This window comes from Ceratotherium simum, chromosome 22 (assembly GCF_057802395.1).
Source record: "Ceratotherium simum simum isolate JZ-2026a chromosome 22, ASM5780239v1, whole genome shotgun sequence".
NCBI classification, from domain to species: Eukaryota; Metazoa; Chordata; class Mammalia; order Perissodactyla; family Rhinocerotidae; genus Ceratotherium; species Ceratotherium simum.
Genome location: NC_141921.1, coordinates 9,534,942 through 9,556,536, shown reverse-complemented (window position 1 = coordinate 9,556,536; position 21,595 = coordinate 9,534,942). Strand labels below are relative to the sequence as shown.

Sequence of the window (21,595 nt, the reverse complement as noted above, 5' to 3'; positions counted from 1 at the left end):
CTTTGATATCACTTATATCCTAATAACTCCCAAATCATGCTCTCCTCTCATTATCAATTAGAGTTATAGCTCTAACTATCCACTAGTCATTTCTACTTGGTCATTTTGCCACACCTCACACTCAATATGACAAAAACTTCATTATTCTAACTTCCAAATCCCTTCTTAATTCAATGTGCTTACCTATCTAATCTTACTTTCAACTAGTCCCCAATACCTTCTACTTCATGGCAAGTGGGTGGCCATTCACTCGATCCCACTCACTCCTGTTACCTATCTCAATATTCCAAGGATTTTTACTGGATGTATGTTATCTCTGCCTATATGCAGTGTCCTCTCCCCTTGGACTATCTTAGTGTAGGGATCTCAATTTCCCATCATAAATATATTACAAATTATGATAAACAGGCATTTAGTAAAATTACCTTAACTATTAAGGGAAGGAGCACAGTTAGTTCAATGCAAAGAACATCAGAACAAAAACAAGGAAAGTTGGGTCCTATATCTGACTCAGGAATTGACTTACTGTGTGACCTCAGATAAGCTATATAATCTCTCTGAACTACTATTCCCCCTTCTAAAATATGGACACATGAACTGTCCTCAGGCTATCTCCTTTGTTTATCAAAATTAATTTACCTTTTCAAGCATAGCCCCATTAATGCCAGCTATCTGCAATCCTCCTGAGTTTCCCATCTACCATGGAAATATACTGATAGTTGGAATGTGATCATTCTCCACGTTCACACTCTGTACCTCTATAATATCACTGAGTCTGTCTTGTATTACATTCACTTGAAAAGATATGTACCTATCTCTCCCATAGGTCAGAGACCATAACTACATGTGCAGTGTCTTGCTTGGTGCTTGTCAATGAGTAGGCAACAAGAAAATGCTTGTTGAATGAACGTGTGATCCTATGGAGAAACAGGGAATGAAAGGAAAGATGGGGAAATTAGACATCCATGTTTTACTCGTGACATTCCCTATTTGGAACTAGGAATGTAGCTACATAACCCCCTTTAAAATTCTCTTGAGAGAAAAAAAATCCCATGATATAAAAGCATTTAAATGAAGTTTAGAGCTTCATTTATCTTTTAGACTCCAAGTCTAATAATGCTATTTAGCATTTCTATAGTATTTAACATTTCCAAAGTACTATTTAATGTTAATTAGTTAATCCTAATGCTCTGTACGACAGGTCAATATTATGATCCTCTCTGAAAAGTTATGAAAATGAAAATTCAAACGTATTTTGGCTTCCCTTTTCAGGATGTGAGACACTGCTGAATGTTATTAGAAATATAAAGCAGTATTTTAGAATAGAAATTAGCAAAGTTTAGAAATGAAGCAAAGGAAGTTGAATGGAGTTCTTCCTTTCACTATGGGACAACGTATAAAAGGCAAAAAGGGACCAAGGTATAAAGACTCCTCAGCTAGTCCATTCAGGCCCAAACAGACTGGCTTCTCCAGTCAGCAAGAGGACTGGGATTTAGGCAGGGAAAATGACCAAGAAATTCAAGCACACTAGATACCAGATCTATGGCAACAAGCTAGATTTCAGAGCCCACCTCTGCGTTGGTGGGTTGAGTTAGACGACAGACCCTTGGCATGATCAGGATTGGCTCAAAGACTGAGGAGCAGTGCAGGTGTTAAGCTTGTAGTTTGAAGTTTCGGTGACTGATGCTGAGAGCCTCTGGAAAGCAGTTGCCACGCTTTTTACAAAGGAGGCACCCTAAGGCTATAGCTCCACTGAGCAAAAGGAGAGCAGGCCTGGCAAGGTTCCATTTGGTCGTCTCTCTATCCTTGTGCTCTTCCACCCAGCAGCCTTCTCGCAACTCTTAGTACGGAATATGCAAATAGAATGGTGGATGACATTTAAAACGATAGGAAATCTTTTTCTTTCCTAGAGCTGAGTTTGATGTACAGGAAGCAGGAAAAGGCTACTCACCTTACAGAGCATAAGTCCAAGCAGAGGAGGAAACACAAACACAAAAGACTAGTAACTAGGTCAAAGAAGCTCTTTTCGATTAGAGGGAATAAGTCTTTGACACTTAAATATAACTAAATCCTTCATTCATCCATTCATTATTTCATTTATTCACTCATTTCTTCAGCAAATTGCTGAGTTCTTCCTCATAAAGAAATGAAATAAATAGAATACCATTCCCATACTCAAGGCATTCACAATCTAGTTCAGGGTTCCTCAAAGTATGGTATGAAGGGCCAATTGCATCAAAAGCATGCTTTTATAAAATGCAGATTCCCAGGTCCTACTGTAGACTTATTGAATATGACTAAATATTTCCAGTGGACCCCAGAATTTTTTTTAACCAGGCACCTAAGGTGACTCCTATGTCCATTAAAGTTTGAGAACCACTGGAAGTAGAAAAGGCAGATAATTACTCAGACTGAGAGACAGTGTGGTATAATAAAAGAGCCCACGCTTTAGGGTCAATCAAATATGCTTTCAAATTGACTACCTCCTACTACATATCCTCTCTGAGCTCTAGTTTCTTCATCTGTAAACAGGAAAATACAACATCTGCTGTCACACCTGTGGTATAAATTAAATGACAGAATATATATAAAGTGTCCAGTACATAATAGGCAATGAAAAGAGGGAGCAAGGGAGGGAGGAAGAAGGGAGAGAGGGAGCTTAATTGGTTGGTTCTTTCCCTCTCTCTTGATCACATTTGAATGCCCTTTTGAAAATATCTACTTTTACAACATGAAGGGAAGTCTTACAGGTGAAAATTTTTCAGTATGGAATGGTGACATTTTGATTGACAACATTGATGAAAGGGACAAATTCCTTAAAATATATAACTTACCGAAATACTTTAAAAAAGAAATAGAAAGCCTGAATAAACAAATAACTATTTAAGAAAATGAAGAGGGAATTAAAAACCTTCCATTAAATAGAACACCCGGACAGATTATTTTATAGATGAGTTCTAATCAATTTCCAAGGTACAAACTCCTCCAGAGAACAGAAAAAGGTAGAATATCCCTTAACTCATTATTCCATAAAGACTATAATTCTGATGCCAAAACCAAGAAAGGACAATAGGAATAGGGAAAATTACCAATCCACTTCACTCATGGTGGATAGATGCATATCAGTGCAAGGATTTTAAACAAAACACTAGTATAGTATATTCTCACTGTGGAATAATATACAACAGTGAAAATAAATGAACTATAGTAAAACCTAACTACATGAATAAATCTTAGTAACACATCATCAAATGTAAAAAGCAAGTCTCAGAAGACTACCTACTACATTATAGCCTTTTTATAAAGCTCCAAAACAACAAAAACTAAATATGTTGTTTAACCACACATACATACTTGACAAAACTATTTTAAAAACATAAAATTCAGGATAGTAATTATCCTGGGAGATGAGGCCCAGGAATGAGAAGCAAATGGAAGATGTAAGTTACTGTTAATGTTCTTTTCCTTATATTGGATTGGGGGTTTTTGACTATTCATTATATTAATAAAAATAATAAAAAATAATCAAATAAAAGGGCCACACATAGATCAATAATGACAGCATATATGAAACAAGGATTATGATTAATCTAATTCAGTACACCTAAAGTACTTAATAAAAAATTAAAGACTGAGGTTTTCAAGGCCAGGAACACTACGTGCAAGATTAGAGACGGGACTCAAGCCAAACCTCCTAGTTCAGTTTGGCCTTGGCCAACACAACCCAGCTGGAAAAATACCACTGTTTAAATTTGTTGGAGCTCATTTAAGAAAATCTATCATAAAATCTGGCCCAGAGAATTTTGGTCAAGCCTGGATTCCCACAGGCCTCCTCGTCTGAGTGATGACAGATGCAGTATTGAGCCATGGGCCAGGTGTCAAGAAGCAGTGAAATATGCCAGGTAAGAAGTAAAGGTTTCATTCTGTCTAGCCACTATCATCCACTGGTTGTGTATCCGTAAGTAATAACTATAACCATCCCTGAAATTTTGCATAGGCTGTTAGAGTTTTCAAAGTAGTTTCATTCACATTACTCTCTTTTCATACTCACAAGCCTGTGCAGTAAGCATGGAAGTAGGCATGGCAAGTACTGTTACTCAAGCACATAGGTAAGGAAACTGAGCCATAAATAAGTGAAGGGGAATAGAGATAAAACTAGAACTCAAAGCTAGTTCTGTCTGATTCCAGGGTTAGTCCTCCTTCCACTATATCAAGCTACCTCTTACTTATCTTCTCTTTTCTCAAATTAAAAATTTGGAAAGTACTTTGACCATTTATATCCTTGAAAATATTCATACTCTTTGACTCATTAATCCCACGTCTAGAAATCATACTCAAAGATTTAACCTAAAAGGTGACTTAAAAATACCATTATCATCGTCATTACTATTAACGATAGTTACCATGCATGCTTACCAAATGGCAGACACTACTCTAAGCACTACATAGGCTGTCACAGTTAATCCAAGTGTTAGTGTTCCTGCGTTATAAATGAGGAAACAGGTGCAGAGAGTTTTAAGTTAAGATCTGATAAAAATCACATGGTCAGGAATTAATCCCATGGGCTGAATCTGAAGCCAAGTTCTTCAACATTATTTTAAGTGGAAGCTTCATGGCCACAAGTGACTTTCTTTGGGAATTAAGCTCATTGCTTCCCCTCTATCGCCTTGGCAATATAGAAAGCCTGACAGCCAGAGAAAGTGTTAAAATAACTCCATTTCCAGCCATGTGTGTAGGGACCAAGAGGGATCCAGGGTATGTTAGTGAAGTAGGGCAAAAGAAAATTCCTACCACAGGCAGATTTTCTTGCTGAGCTTAGTTTTATGTCCAACTGATAGTCAATTCCAGTTCGGGGCTAGGGAAGGCTTGGAGTTTTTGTCAAATAAACCAGCTCCACCAAATTTTCTGTGTTACATTGGGCAAGCCATTTGATCTCTGAATATATATAGCCTGCTATAATTCAACTGCCTGCTTGACATATACACTTTATTGTCTAATAGATATCTCAAACATATGGCCAAAACAGAACTTTTGATGTTTCACTCCCAAAATCAGCTCTGCTCTCAGCCTTCCTCACTTCAGTAAATAACACTTGCATTCACTCAGTTGCTCAGGTCAAAAGACCAGGAGTCTGGGATTCCTCTCCCTCTCAAACCACACCTAAGCAGGTCATGTTGACACAACTTCAAAATATATCCAAAATCTGTTCACTTCTCTCTATTTCTATGATTACTACTCTTGTCCAAGCCACCACCCTCTCTCATCTGGACTACTGCCATTATCTTCTAACTGGTCTTTCAATCTTTTCTGTATATAATCCATTCTCCGCACACCAGCCAGGGTGACATTTTTGTAAACATAAGTAAACTGTGTTATCCTCCTGCTTTAAATCCTCTAATAGCTTCCTATTACGTGTAGAATAAAACCTGAACTTTTTACCTTGGGCTATAAAGGTCTATGAGATCTGGTCTTTCCCTAACTTTCCAACCTCATTTCAGACCCGTCTTCCCATCATTCATTACTCTCCCACCACTTTTGCACGTTCTTTTTTCTGAAAGGCACAAAGCTTATTTTCCACTTAGTGTCTATTTATTTGCTGTTCTCTTGGCTTGCAATAATGGTCCCTTAGATCTTTCTAGGACTGGGTCTTTCTTGACATTTGGGCCTTAATTTAAATGTTTTATCTTTAATGAGTCCTTCCATGATCAATCAATCTAAAGTAGAGCCTAAGTCTCTCTGTACTCTATAGGCTTTAAACATTTGTATTTGTTTATTGTCTCCCTCCATTAGAATGCAAGGTTCATGAGAGGGGGGACCCCTCTTGCTTGTCTTATTCAAAGGTATGTATCCAGTGCCTAAAATAGTGCCTGGCATAGTGTAGGCACTCAATAAATGTTTACTGAAATGATTTAGAGATACAAAAACATGTAGAAATAAATGCTTGGTATGAAGGTGTGCTCAGCAGATATGGCCCTCAATCATGAGATCATGATACACTTGAACCAAAGATTAAAATCTGTCCCACTAGCTTTTCCTACTCAGCTCAAGCAGACATTCAGCAACTGCTTTGCTTCTTAGTGCCTCGGATCTTCATCTATAAAATGAGGATTGAAAAATTCTACCTTGCAAAACTTCAGAGATTAAATGAGATAGCATGTAAAGCACCTACACATATTAAGTTCCCTTCTGCCGTTAGTTGTCATAAGGATCAAATGGGAAAGTGGATAGAAAAAGTGCTTCACAAACTGTAAGGAGCTATTTTACTGTAGGTTTGATATTCTCAAGCAGAGATCTGCAGACAGACAGATGAAATCAGATTCATTAGATTCTGGCTTTCAAATAAAATATGTTTTAAAATACAAAATTTGGACTATTCAGAATCAAACAGGATTCTCCCTGCCAGCAAGCAGCACAAGGCTCTGCCCAAAGCCATTAACATCACACAATCCATGCTTGGCAAAGCTAGCCCTCATATTGGCAGATAGGATTTTCAATTAACAGATGGGGATCTGGCTCTTGGAGCACTTTGGGGCAAGACTCAGTGGTGCTCTGGGTAAAACACTTGTGTGCACAGTAATCCACTGGTCATCACGTCCTTATTTCCCGTGCCTGCTCATTTAGGTGGCCTGTACCTGCTCTTCTAGGTGATTACAGTTCCTCAAACAGGAGGGAAGGTGAATCCCCCATGGCAGCATCTATGATGCTTAACACTTTCCCCTCTGCAAAGGCTTCTATTTAGCTAGGAGAACTGATTATTAATTAGACTTTTTCCTGCAAATGCATGTAGATTTCAATGATGAGAAATGGTGCGTAGTCCATGCCTTCTCTGAATTGCAAAACCTGATTATCAGCAAAGGCACACGTTGTGAGCTTCTGTTTCCACTACAAAGTGCCAATCTCCACTGGGTCCTATTTCTACAATTATTTAACATTTATTAAGCACCAATAATGCACCGGAATCACTCTCTCTCTCTAATCGTGTCACTAATGATCCATCAGGCTCCTGTGGGTGATGGGAAGGAAAAACAAGTTAATTATCAGTGTAGCATTCAATCTGAATCAGTTAAATTGCCCGAATTATTGAAGTTCAGCTACTCAAGTAAAATGGTGACCAAATTTCTGCAATGAAAACTAAGACATCTATCTTATTGTCTTTAACAAAAGCTGAGAGGAATAGAAGAGAGACAGGAGAAGGAAAACATAAAATAACTGTTCTGTTAAAAAGGAAGTCAAAGATACCTAAAACAGGAAATAATCAGACATTTCTCAAAGGAATCTGTAATATATAACTTTTAAACCTTTGCTCATGATGTTCCTTCTACCTGGAACACACTTTTTACCCCACATGTTAAAAAATTATTTATTAAGAACAAGTTCAAATGCCAACTTCACCATGTAACCTGGAATGATCTTGGTATCTTCCTATACATTTCTTTCCTTCATCTTAAAAAATCTATTCATTCTCTAAGTAATGTCAATTCTCTCTCTTAAATACCTTTCATACCTTATATTTTAAGAGTAGAGACTGTTTTAGTCATCCCTACATCTTTGTCCCACATCCTTTCCAAGGCAAATGCGGGCTCAGAGCCTTGGCTCAGGCTGGGTTCTACAGAGCCTGTCCAGGCAGGAGAGTAGTGAGGCTGGTTCTTATTTGTGAGCCTAGGTCAAAGAATGACAATTATCTAAGACCAGAACAAGGTGGCACCAGAAAGCAAGGAACTAACTAAATGTCAAGGCCCAGATCCAAAAGGAAATAAGTATCTGCTCTGGTGATACTCAGCAGAACTTGCTCAGGTAAGTGTGCTCAGGGGGGAGTGCCTAGAGAAGTGCTCTGAGGCTGGTAGAGGGAGTCTTTATTGAGGTGCAAGCCGTGGGACCAAAGGGCAGGAGTTAAGGGCTCTGAGCCAGTCTGAACATCTCTGGAATCTATCACAGTGTCTAGCACATATTGTCCTCAGTATGTGTTTTTTGAATAACCCCAGTGCCACAGTCACCCTAAGGTGACCCTAAGGTGTCAGTCCCTAAGGTTAGAAACTGTCTGTAAAAGTATAATCATCATAATCCAGGTCCACAGAATCAAGCATCTTACACAAGGGACTAACTTGAGCAAATTCAGCAAATTTCTCTTGTGTGATTTTCTCCTTGAATTTAAATCTTGTATTTAGAATTGGTAACGGCCAAGAGATAACCCTTCTGAACCAGTTAAGGCAGAGCATATTGTTACTGCTGGCCTTTTTCTGGATAATCAAATAATAAAGTCAAACTGGCAACTAAAGGCGAGCTCCCAAGCTAACTCTAAAATACTTTCAATGTTATTTGTTCAGTAAACTGCAGAACATTAAATTTCTATATTAAGTAAATTATAAAGAAGAGTGCACTTTGCAAAATTAAAAAGTTCTTGGTTACTTTATCTATTATTCCACTGAGAAAGTTTCCAGAGTGTGCCTTGTACAATTAGATAACTTTTTGCATGGATGGTAGGTAGTGGGGAAAGGGTTCTTAAGGCTCAGTACATGCAGTGCCAGAATTTCAGCTATAATTCCACAGCTTATTTCTGGGCCCTAAGGCAGAAATCTTTGATGACAAGCGTCCAGTTCTGAGGTGCATTCATGACTTTAACCTTCTCCCTCACATTAGGAATATCAGGAGATCAAGAGATAAAATATGTGAGACAGAGCTGGAAGGGGCCATCAAAATCATTTTGTCCTAAGGTTTCCACACAGAGCTTGGAGGGCTTTAGTAGGTCCCCAGAGAATCTTCTTAGGATTCACTATGTTTCAAAACTCCTGTTGATCTCTTTCACATGTTGGAATTTTCTATAATATTCCTATTATAGAAAGAGTTCTCTAGCAAAAACAACTTGAAAATCAATGGTCTATACAGGTATAGAGCAAAGGGCACTATTATTGGCACAAGGCTGCCATGATTCCTTGGTTATGTATCTTCACTCCCTCACTTACCATGGAATCTCGGACAAGCCACCAAAGAGAAGTTTTTTCATGTAAAATGGTGACAATACTATGGCAGATACTGGCTAGATGTTGACCAGTACCATTTTCTCTTTCATAGAAAGACTGCATATCCCAGTACACCATGCAATTAAGTTGTTCCAAATGACAGGTCCTGTCCAAAGGAGTATGGATAGAAATAATATATGTCACTTCCAGGATTAGACATAAAATCTCATATGTAATCATCTATGTTTTCTTTTTCCCTTCTACAGTGACCTTGAAGGCAATGAGTAGATGAGGACAGCATCCTAAAATTGAAGGATCCTTGATCCCTGAGTTATCACTTGAAAGAGAACCACCCATTGGAACTTTCTGACTCAGGTCACTCTGTGATGTTTGTGAGAAATAAACCTTTATTGTGTTAAGCTACTGGAGTTTGGGGCTAGCATTATTTATATTCACTTACTATCTACCCTCAAAGTTTTGGGGAAGATTACTTAAAATATATGCAAAAGCAGCATAATGCATGTCATATAGAAGGCATTCAATGAATATTAACTGAAACTGTATAAAGAACCTAGAACTGATTTCAAGTCACAGAGCAAATTAGAGGCAGAGTTAGGACTGGAAACTAAGCTAATGCTCTTCTCAGTAACCCAGCCTGCATTCCTTGACCTTGGACAAGGCCACTATCCTCTCTGGGCTGCAGTTCCTTCATCTATTACATAAAGGAGTGTGTTCATGCATTAATTCAAAAAATATTTATTGAGTATCCACCATGTGCCATGTACTCCTAGTCTAGGCTTTGAGTATACAATTCGATTAAGACAAACAAGGTACTTCCTTCATGAAGCTTATAGTCAAGCGAGGGGAAACAATAAGCAAAAAAAAAAATGTATATTCAGGAAAATATAACAGTAATAAGTGTTATACAAAAAATTAAAACAAGATGATACAATAAAACAGAGTGACTGGGTAGCTACTTTAGATTGGGTGATCAGGAAAGAGTTTACTGAGGAAGTAACATTTAAGCTGAAACCAGGATACCAAGAAGAAGCCTAGCTTACAGGGGAAGAGTTTTCTGTGTAGAAGTACAGCAAGGGCAAAGGCTCTAAGGCAGTAAAGATTTTAGCTGGCCTACCTTTGCTGACAGGCCTGAAAAATTTTTGCATTGAGGCACAAACTCACTCTCAGTGGTTTTAATGATGGAAAGGAATTTGAAGATTTGTTATTCCAACTTCCTTTACCTGCTTTCCTCCCGTAAGACCGAGCTTTGGAGTTTCAGATCTGAGCTCAGCTCATACAGCTGATATTTACTAACTTAATTTACTAACTTGAAAAAGTTATTTAACCTCTTTAAGTCTCAGTTTCTTCATCTGAGGATAATATGGGGGTAATATACATATACTATATAGGATTGTTGTGAGATAATGCATATGGCATGGCTGTGACAGCGCCTGCCACCTAGCAATGTCCAATAACCGAGAGAGGAAGAAGAGACATTGCCAAGGTTATGAAGGCAATTTAGTATGCAGCTGAATACAAGCCAAACTCACGTGTTCTGCAGCTCTTTAGATCAGAAAAAGCACTTAGAAAACAGCATCATCTAGAAATTGTTGTCCAGCTTGGCCACGGAATCCTTTGTAGCTTTTTCTCTAGAATAAACACTGTATCAGTAAGAATTTGTTGAGAACACTGACATTTGTATTATTCTTGTCACTTGGCCCATGCTGCTATGTGACTCTGCATTTAATTTAGTTAGCCCTTACATCGGTGTCTGATTGTTTAGGTGTCTTCAATCTCCTCTCCACATTCATTTTGGAAATCCTTCCAGATCAGGAACAAAGATCAGAGAGGAAGAGACTGTCGACCTCAGCCAATCCATATTATCTCTCCTTTAGCCAGTTCTCTTTTCCTGTTTTCTTGAGTCCCTGTTTGATCCATACAACACCCTCCCAACATATAAGGTAGGTGAGATACATACCATTATTTCTGTGTGACAGATGAGAAAGCACAGTAAAATTGGCAGAGCTGGGAGTAAAACTCAGGTCTTCTGACTCCAGAAGAGAACACTACCTAGAATACTACCTCTAGATCCAAAGTATGTTGAAGGAATGATCTCAATGCTTTCTTGATTTTTTTTTCGTTTATTTAGATTTCCCAAATAGGCACCAGGATCTGAATGGTATAACACTTTAGCTATTGTGAAACTGTTCTGACCTCCTACCCTGTCCCCATAGTTAGCAGTTAGTGCCTCCCTTATCTATATTCCCATAAATTTATAACTGTGGTATATCTGCCTGGTTTTCCCCTCTCCTTTCCCCTCCCTCCCCCACCCCCCACCCCTCCAGAGGGGCCCTTGTTCTCCTCCTTCCCTCCTCATTCTTTCCTAATTAACTGCTCCTACTCATGCGTGAGATCTCACTTCATATGTTTACCTTCTGAGATGTCTTCCCTGCACCACCGTCATTCCTCTGAAACAGGACATGCCTCTTTATATATTTTTATAATACCATGTACATCTCCTTTATAGCACTTTAACAGAGTTCATAATCCTAAATTTATTTGTATAATTGTTGGATAAATTTTTATGTCCACTCTAGATTGTGAGTTCATTAAGGACAGTGTTATGGGCTGAATTATGTCCCCCCAAAGTTCATATGTTGAAATCCTAATCCCTAGTACCTCAGAATATGACTACATTTGGAGAGAGGGCCTTTAAAGAGGTAATTAGGATAAAACGAGGTCAAATAGATGACCTAATCCAATATGACTCGTAACCTTATAAGAAGAGGAGATTAGGACATAGACAAGAGTGTTCACAGAGGAAAGACCATGTGAAGACAGGGAGAAGACGGCCATCTACAAGCCAAGGACAGAAGCGCATCAGAAGAAAAAAATCTTGCCTACACCTTGATGTAGGACTTCTAGCCTCCAGAACTGTGAAAAAACAAATTTCTGTCATTTAAGCCACCCAGTATGTGATAGTTTGTTATGGCAGCCTTAGCAAGCCAATACAAAGAGGAATCATGCTTGTTTTTATTTACTAATGTATCCCCAGTATATGTCACAGTGCTTGGCACATAGCAATCCTTCAAGGAGTATTTGTTGACGAATGAATGAAATGTTTGTTTAATTGAATTTATTGAAAAAGGTGAGGCAGTTGTTTTTGTTTGTTTGTTTGTTTGACTGTTTTGGTTCAGGACCACTGAAAGTATCACAAACATCTAAATTTTATAATGAACAACTGAATGAGGTGAACAAGAGCTTAAGACAGGGACCTAAGTCAAGTCAATTTAGAATCCAGTTTCTAGCAACTTCAGCTTCCACCAGAGGTCTGATCCTGGCCTTTCCAGCTCCAGAAGATGCCCTCCAAGGCAGAATCACTTACTAACTTAATATCTCTTTTAGAAATTCTAGGTTTTCCACACAGTAGAAAAATAACAAAATATAGGGAATGTACCGATATATAGGAACAAAACCATGGATACGATTTTATGTAATAATTAAGCTGACTAGTCTAAAGCATATTTATAGAAAATTATAGGCCAGGAGGAAGAAGTCAAGATGGCGGCATGGGCAGACTCTGAACTCACCTCCTCCCGCGGACTCAGCCAATTTACAACTACTCGTGGAAAAATTACCCCTGAGACAGAACTGAAAACTGGATAAGAGGAACTCCTACAACAAGGGACAATCCTAATTGAGGTGGAAGAGGCAGAACTCCCATCTGGAGAGGAAAAACGCCGCCTTCACAAGCCACCAGGTTCACGGCCACCCAGGAGCAGCCCACAGGTACACAGCCCTCCCTGGAGGAGCGGGGCCCTGAGCCGGGGAGCGCCCCCACTGTCGGCATTTTGTGGACCCAGCACAATCAAGACGAGTGGCATAATATGTGACTTTGCCGGCTACTAAAACATTGGGGAGTACCCCCAGAAAAGCTGGTTTACAAAGAAATTAAAACTGGCTCTTAAAGAGCCCATGTGCAAACTTACCCATTTCAGAAAGCATCCTAAAATCACCAGAAAGAAAGGTGCACAGTGCTTTGGTGAAAAGAGACTCACCTGATAGGTCCTGTGTGCATCTTGGTGAGAGGTGAGACCTCTGCAGGGACTGGGACATTGGCGGCAGCCATTGTTGTGGCCTGGTGTGGGCGTGCTGACACAGATGCAATTGGAGTTCTCCCTGAGGCCTGCTAGCCCAGGGTCTGCTCCACCCTCTAGAGCACTGATTTAATCCAGCTCAGCCAGGGCAGGCAGCCCACCCTAGAGACTGGCCCCACCCAACAACAAGCCCTCAGGCAACTTGTGGGCCTGCATAGATTGGTGACTGGATTCGCTGAAGCCTGGCAACTGAGCCGACTTCAGTGGGGTAGGACATGCACAAGGAGCAGGTGGAGAGCGTGGGGCAGTGGTGGAGTGTGTGGGGCTCCTGCCCTGGAGAGACTGGGTCTGCTTCTGGAGGTCGGGGTGCGCACACGGGGCAGGACTGTGTTGACGGTGTGTGTGGACCTGTGGGCGGCAGGGCTTGTCAGCTGCAGAAGACTTGTGCTTCTCAAAGACCCACATAGGGGGTTTGCCCCACATTCCAAAGCTTGAAACAATTGGGTGTTCCCATGCCTGAGACCAGCCGCACCCAGCTGCAATCCTCAGAGAGCTGACAAGAGACCTAAAGGCTGGAGGCTTATAGCAATTGTAAGGCCCTAAGCCTAACAACCTGCCACGCTGAGGGCCTACTCACTTAAAAGAAATACTGCAACACAAATGTGGTATTAGAACTTGCAGCCAACTGTGCTGGGGATCCCCACACCTGATAAAGAGACTGAAGGGCCCACAACAACTACAAGCAGCTAAGCATTACAACAGCTGGCCAGGAGCATAACTCAGCCTCCCTGGGCACCTACAGGGAGAGCAAACAGGCCACAATAGAAGGACACATGTAGCCCACCTAGGGGTCACACCTGGAACACTGAGAACTGAGGGAAGCACACTGCAGGTCTCCTAAGGCATCACTTACATAAGGTCACCTATCCAAGAGCAGGAGACATAGCTGACCTACCTAATACGTAGACACAAGCACAGGGAAAGAGGCAAAATGAGGAGGCAAAGCAATACATTCCAAGTAAGGGAGCAGGACAAAACCCCAAAAAGGAACTAAGTGAAACAGAAATGTGCAACCTACCCGACAGAGAGTTCAAACAAAGAGTGTTAAGGATGCTCACTGATCTTGGGAGAAGAATAGATGAACTCAGTGAGAATATCAACAAAGAAATGGAAGATATAAAAAAGAACCAATCAGAAATGAAGAATACAATACTGGAAATGAAAATTTCACAGGAGGGACTCAAAAGCAGAGTAGAGGATACAGAAGAACGGATCTGTGAGCTGGATGAAAGACTAGAAGAAATTACCCAAGCTGAACAGGTAAAAGAGAAAAGAATTAAAAAGAGTGAGGACAGTCTAAGGGACCTCTGGGACAACATCAAGCGCGCTAACATCTGTGTTATAGGTGTCCAAGAAGGAGAAGAGCGAGACAAAGGGGCAGAGAACCTATTTCAAGAAATGATAGATGAAAACGTCCCTAACCTAAGAAAGGAAACAGACATCCAGGTATAGGAAGCACAGAGAGCCCCAAACAAGATAAACTGAAAGAGGCCCACACAAAGACACATCATACTCAAAATGTCCAGAATTAAAGATAAAGAGAGAATCCTAAAAGCCGCAAGAGAAAGTCAAGTTACATACAGAGGAAACCCCATAAGGATATCAGCTGACTTCTCAGAAGAAACCTTACAGGCTAGAAGAGAGTGGCACGATATATTTAAAGTGCTAAAAGGAAAAAACTTACAGCCAAGAATACTCTACCCAGCAAGGTTATCATTCAAAATGGAAAGAGAGATCAAAAATTTCCCAGACAACGGGCCGGCTCCGTGGCTTAGCGGTTGAGTGCGCGCGCTCTGATGCTGGCGGCCCGGGTTCGGCTCCCGGGCGCGACCCGAGGCACCACTTCTCCGTCCAACACGAGCGAGTCCCACGTACAGCAACTAGAGGGATGTGAACCTATGACATGCAACTGTCTACTGGGGCTTTGGGGGGAAAAAAATGAATAAATAAAATAAAAAAAAAAAAAAAAAGAACATTAAAAAAAAAAAAAAAAAAATTTCCCAGACAAGCAAAAATTAAAGTAGTTTGTCACCAAGAAACCAATGCTACAAGAAATGTTAAAGGGACTGATTTAAGGGGAAAAGAGAAGACCATAAATAGGAAAAATTATCTATTTCCATGATAAGAGGGTAAGGGATACAAATGCACAAAAAAGAGGTTAGATATGATATCAAAAACATAAAAGGAGGGAGGAGGGGAGTCAAAGAATAGAGCTTTCAGACAGAGGTCAAACTAAAGAGACCATCAATTCTGTATAGAGGAAGAAAGAACAGAGAAGGACTACTAAAACACTGAGAAAAAAAAAGTTAAAAAATGGCAGTAAGTACATACTTCTCAATAGCTACTTTAAACGTCACTGGACTAAATGCTCCAAGTAAAAGGCATAGGGTGGCTGATTGGATAAAATAACAAGACCCATATATATGCTGCATACAAGAGACACACTTCAGACCTAAAGACACTCACAAACTGAAAGTGAAGGGATGGAAAAAGATAGTCCACGAAAATGGCAATGAAAAGAAAGGTAGGGTAGCAGTACTCATATCAGACAACATAGACTTTAAAACAAAAACTGTAAAAAGAGACAAAGAAGGGCATTACATAATGATCAAGGGAACAATCCAACAAGAGGATATAACACTTGTAAATATCTACGCACCCAATGTAGTTGCACCTAAATATATAAAGCAATTATTAACAGACATAAAAACAGAAATGGACAGTAACGCAATAATAGTAGGGGACTTTAACACTCCACTTACACCAACGGATAGATCATCCAAACAGAAGATCAATAAGGAAACATTGGCCTTAAATGACACACTAGAACAGATGGACCTAGTAGATATATACAGAGCATTCCATCCAAAAGCCAAAGAATACATGTTCTTTTCAAATACACATGGAACATTCTCCAGGATTGGTCACATATTAGGCCACAAAACAAGTCTCCATAAATTTAAGAAGATTGAAATAATACCAAGCATCTTTTCTGACCACAACGGTATGAAACTAGAAATCAACTATAGGAAGAAAATCAGAAAAGCCACAAATACATGGAGATTAAACAAAATGCTACTGAACAATGACTCGGTCAACGAAGAAATCAAAGAAGTAATCAAAAAATACCTGGAGACAAATGAAAATGAAAATACGCCATGCCAGAATTTATGGGATACAGCAAAAGCGTTACTAACAGGGAAGTTTATAGCAATACAGGCCTATCTCAACAAACAAGAAAAATCTCAAATAAACAATCTAACAATGCACCTGAAGGAACTGGAAAAAGAAGAACAAACAAAGCCCAAAATCAGTAGAAGAAGGGAAATAATAAAAATCAGAGCAGAAATAAATGAAATAGAGACCAAAAAAAAACAATAGAAAAAATTAATAAAACCAAGAGCTGGTTCTTTGAAAAGATCAACAAAATTGACAAACCTTTAGCTAGACTCACCAAGAAAAAAAGAGAGAAGGCACAAATAGGTAAAATCGGAAATGAAAGAGGAGAAATTACAACAGACACCCCAGAAATACAAAAGATTATAAGAGAATACTATGAAAAGCTATATGCCAACCAATTTGACAATCTGGAAGAAATGTATAAATTCTTAGAATCATACAACCTTCCAAAACTGGATCAAGAAGAAGTAGAGAATTTGAATAGACAAATCACCAGTAAGGAGATCGAAACAGTAATCAAAACCTCCCCCAAAATAAAAGTCTAGGAGCAGATGGCTTCCCTGGTGAATTCTACCAAACATTCAAAGAAGACTTAATACCTATCTTTCTCAAACTCTTCCAACAAATTGAGGAGGCAAGGAACCTCCCTAACTCATTCTATGAAGCCAACATTACCCTGATACCAAAAGCAGACAAGGACAACATAAAAAAAGAAAATTACAGGCCAATATCACTGATGAACATCAATGCAAAAATCCTCAACAAAATATTAGGAAATCGCATACAACAATACGTTAAAAAGATTATACACCATGATCAAGTGGGATTTATTCCAGGGATGCATGGATAGTTTAACATTCGCAAATCAATCAACATAATACAGCACATTAATAAAATGAAGAATAAAAATCACATGATCATCTCAATAGATGCAGAGAAAGCATCTGACAAGATACAGCATCCATTTATGATAAAAACTCTGAATAAATGGGGAAAGATGGAAAGTACCTCAACATAATAAAGTCCATATATGAGAAACCCACAGCTAATATCATCATCAAGGGTGAAAAACTGAAAGCAATCCCTCTAAGAACAGGAACCAGACAAGGATGCCCACTGTCACCACTCCTACTTAACATAGTACTGGAAGTCCTAGCCAGTGCAATCAGGCAAGAGAAAGAAATAAAAGGGATCCAAATTGGAAAGGAAGAAGTGAAACTGTCACTATTTGCAGATGACATGATTTCATATATAGAAAACCCTAAAGAATCCATGAGAAAACTTTTAGAAGAAATAAACGAATATGGTAAAGTTGCAGGATACAAAATCAACATACAAAAATCAGATGCATTTCTCTACACTAACAACGAAGTAGCAGAAAGAGAAATTAAGAATACCATCCCATTTACAATTGCAACAAAAAGAATAAAATACCTAGGAATAAACTTAACCAAAGAGGTGAAAGAGCTGTATATGGAAAACTATAAAACATTGCTGAAAGAAAGTGAGGAAGACACAAAGAAATGGAAAGATATTCCATGCTCTTGGATTGGAAGAATTAACATAGTTGAGATGTCCACACTTCCAAAGCAATCTATAGATTCAATGCAATCCCTATCAAAGTTCCAACAACATTTTTCACAGAAATAGAACAAAGTATCCTAAAATTTATATGGAACAGCAAAAGACCCCGAATAGCTAAAGGAATCCTGAGAAAAAAGAACAAAGCTGGAGGTATCACACTCCCTGATTTCAAAATATACTACAAAGCTATAGTAACCAAAACAGCATGGTACTGGCACAAAAACAGACACACAGATCAATGGAATAGAATCGAAAGCCTGGAAATAAACCCACACATCTATGCACAGCTAATCTTTGACAAAGGAGCCAAGAACATACAATCGAGAATAGAAAGTCTCTTCAACAAATGGTGTTGGGAAAACTGGATAGCCACATGCAAAAAAATGAAAGTAGACCCTTACCTTACACCATACACAAAAATTAACTCCAAATGGATTAAAGACTTGAAGGTAAGACCTGAAACTATGAAACTTCTAGAAGAAAACATAGGCAGTATGCTCTTTGACATCGGTCTTAGCAACATATTTTCAAGCACCATGTCTGACCTGACAAGAGAAACAATAGAAAAAATAAACAAATGGGACTACATCAAACTAAAAAGCTTCTGCAAAGCAAAGGAAACCATCAACAAAACGAAAAGACAACCTAACAATTGGGAGAAGATATTTGCAAACCATACATCTGATAAGGGCTTAATCTCCAAAATATATAAAGAACTCATGCATCTCAACAACAAAAAAACTACCAACCCAATTAAAAAATGGGAAAAGACCTGAACAGACATTTCTCCAAAGAAGATATACAGATGGCCAACAGACACATGAAAAGATGTTCAACATCATTAACTATCAGGGAAATGCAAATCAAAACTACAATGAGATATCACCTCATGCCCGTCAGAATGGCTATAATTAACAAGACAGGAAACAACAAGTGTTGCAGAGGATGTGGAGAGAAGGGAACTCTCATACACTGCTGGTGGGAGTGCAAACTGGTGCAGCCACTATGGAAAACAGTATGGAGATTCCTCAAAAAATCAAGGATAGAACTACCATATGATCCAGCTATTCCACTGCTGGGTATTTATCCAAAGAACTTGAAAACACCAATGCGTAAAGATACATGCACCCCTGTGTTCATTGCAGCGTTATTCACAATAGCCAAGACTCGGAAGCAACCTAAGTGCCCATCAAGGGACGAATGGATAAAGAAGATGTGGTATATATACACAATGGAATACTACTCAGCCATAAGAAACGATGAAATCCAGCCATTTGTGACAACATGGATGGACATTGAGGGTATTATGCAAAGTGAAATAAGTCAGATAGAGAAGGTCAAATACCGTATGATTTCCTTCATTAAGTAGTAGATAATAACAACAATAAACAAACACATAGAGACAGAGATTGGATTGGTGGTTACCAGAGGGGAAGGGGGGAGGGAGGAGGGCAAAAGGGATTATTTGGCACATGTGTGTGGTGATGGGTTGTAATTAGTATTTGGGTGTGAACATGATGTAATCTATGCAGAAATAGAAGTATAATGATGTACACCTGAAATTTATACAATGTTATAGACCAATGTTACTGCAATAAACAAAAAATTAAAAAAAGAAAATTACACGCCAATCATTTAAAGTGGGCATGAGATCAGTGAGGTTCCAGCCTCTGTCTTTATCCAAATGCAAATCCTCTAAATCTCAGTCGAACTCTAGTGAGGAAGCTCTCTGACCTTATGCTGCCTTTTGATACTGTCTACAACTGTTCCCTCTCATCCATAGAAGTCATGAGTAATGGATAGAAAGGTCATTGGCCTGGGAGTCAGTAAACTTTGGTGCCAGTCCCAGTTTCTGCTACTAACTTGCTATGTGATTCTGGCCAAGTTATTTCTTCTATCTGAGCCCCAGTCTTCTCATCTGTAAAATGAGGTGTTGATACCCGATTGCCTCTATGGTGTCTTATATCTCTTGACATCCTAAGCCATTATGAATCATGCCCAAATTCCTCAGCAGAGCATTTGACTCTCTTCTATAAAAGGCTTGTCTCCCCTGTACTCTTTTTAAATCTCTAACTCCCTCTCCCCTAAATATCCCCTGTACTTGCTGCCTGCATACCTTTGCATGAAATGTATACATCCACTGCCACACTACTTATCCTTTAAGATCCAGCTTAAACCACACCCATTCCAGGAAGTTTTCTTGTCTTCCTCACTCTCCACCCCTATAGCATGCTGCTTGCACATCTGCTGAGTGGTCAATTCTCTCAACTGGGAAATTGTTATTTGTTTCCATGTCTATCTCCCCTTCTAAACCAAACTCCTAGAGTGTGGGGACTAACATATTGCCTTGCATGCTAAAGACATCTCATCCAACTGTTAGTTTGAAGGAAGTCTTTTCTTTCTTAAAATTATTTGCCCTTATAAATTTAAGCATTTTCTTTGCATAAAAGAAGCAGTAGAATGAGGCTTAGGGAAGAGGAGAAACAGCCTCTGCAGTGGCTGCAGCTGATGGTGATTGCTTGACCTGCACAGTGGCCCTGAGGCAGAGAATATCAGCTCCAGGCATTTTTAAAGGCCTTCTTTCCAGTCTGCCAGGAGGCACAGCAGCCAGAGGTCTGGACGCCCCAGGTCTGACAGTAGTGAGGCAGGAGCAACCAGCCTCTGGAGACAGTAGCTTGATCTAGGGCTTCTGGCAGTGACACTCATAGCACCAGGAGCAGAAGAAAAATGAAAGAAGATAAAATAATAATAAAGAGCTATTATGTATTGAGTGCCTACCACACATCAAGCAAAAGCTGAGCACTTTATATACATTATTCCTAATCCTCATAACTTATCAATAGAACCTATATACTGTCCCTGTTTTATAGATGAAGCTCAGGAAGGTTAAACAACTTATTAGAGGTCACACAGTAGTAGTAGGTGGAGCTGGGATTCAAACCCAGGTCAGGCTGGTCTTTTGTCTATAAGGCTGCCTCTATCTTCAGGATCTTGAGATTCTCCTTTCCCAACTTCATCTTCCTCCCCTCCTCCAAGTGACTGTCTTTCATTTAGAAAGGATTTGCACTCAAACTAATTTAAGTACTATCCCGTTATATGATGTTTTCACTTTAATCACAGTCTATTAAAGTCAGAAAAGCTTTAAAGACCCAAAGGAATTAATCTTATATGATGGAAGATATGGCACAGGGGTGTAACACAAAGAAGAACCACCTCTGACCCATGAAGTCTGAGTTCTAGTCCCAGCTCTGAGGATAAACTGCTATGTGCCCTTCAGCAGTTCACATTCTCTGTCAGAGTCTCACTTTCTTCATCAATAAAATGAGGGTAGAATTAAATGATCTTAAGAGCCCTTCCAGCTCTGGCATATTAGGGCATTTAATCAAACATGCTTTTGTGGGTTCCTAAACAGGAATAAACTTGTTAAATATGGCCTTGTTTCTGTAAACTTTTTAAATATGGCCCACTCCTAATTCCCACTCCTCTCTTCCACAAAGAGAGGGCAGAAGGCAATGACTGGGTAATTACAAAGAATGTAATTAATACACATACAATTATTACTCACTCTGTGCCATGAACGGTCCACTGTACAAAGAGGACTGCATCCTGGGAGAGGGTGGATGGTAAAGAGATCCAGTTATCAATGATCAGTTCTCATTTTATTCAATCTTTAAAAGAGCATTTGACACAGTGGATCATTCCTGCCTTTCCTGAAGG

General features: G+C 39.4%; 1 protein-coding gene across 1 annotated transcript in view; it reads right to left on the bottom strand.

Annotated features, from left to right (window-relative positions):
• Positions 1-21,595, bottom strand: part of AGBL4 (AGBL carboxypeptidase 4) — a 1,245,941-nt gene that overhangs the window by 761,523 nt on the left and 462,823 nt on the right. The window lies entirely within an intron of this gene.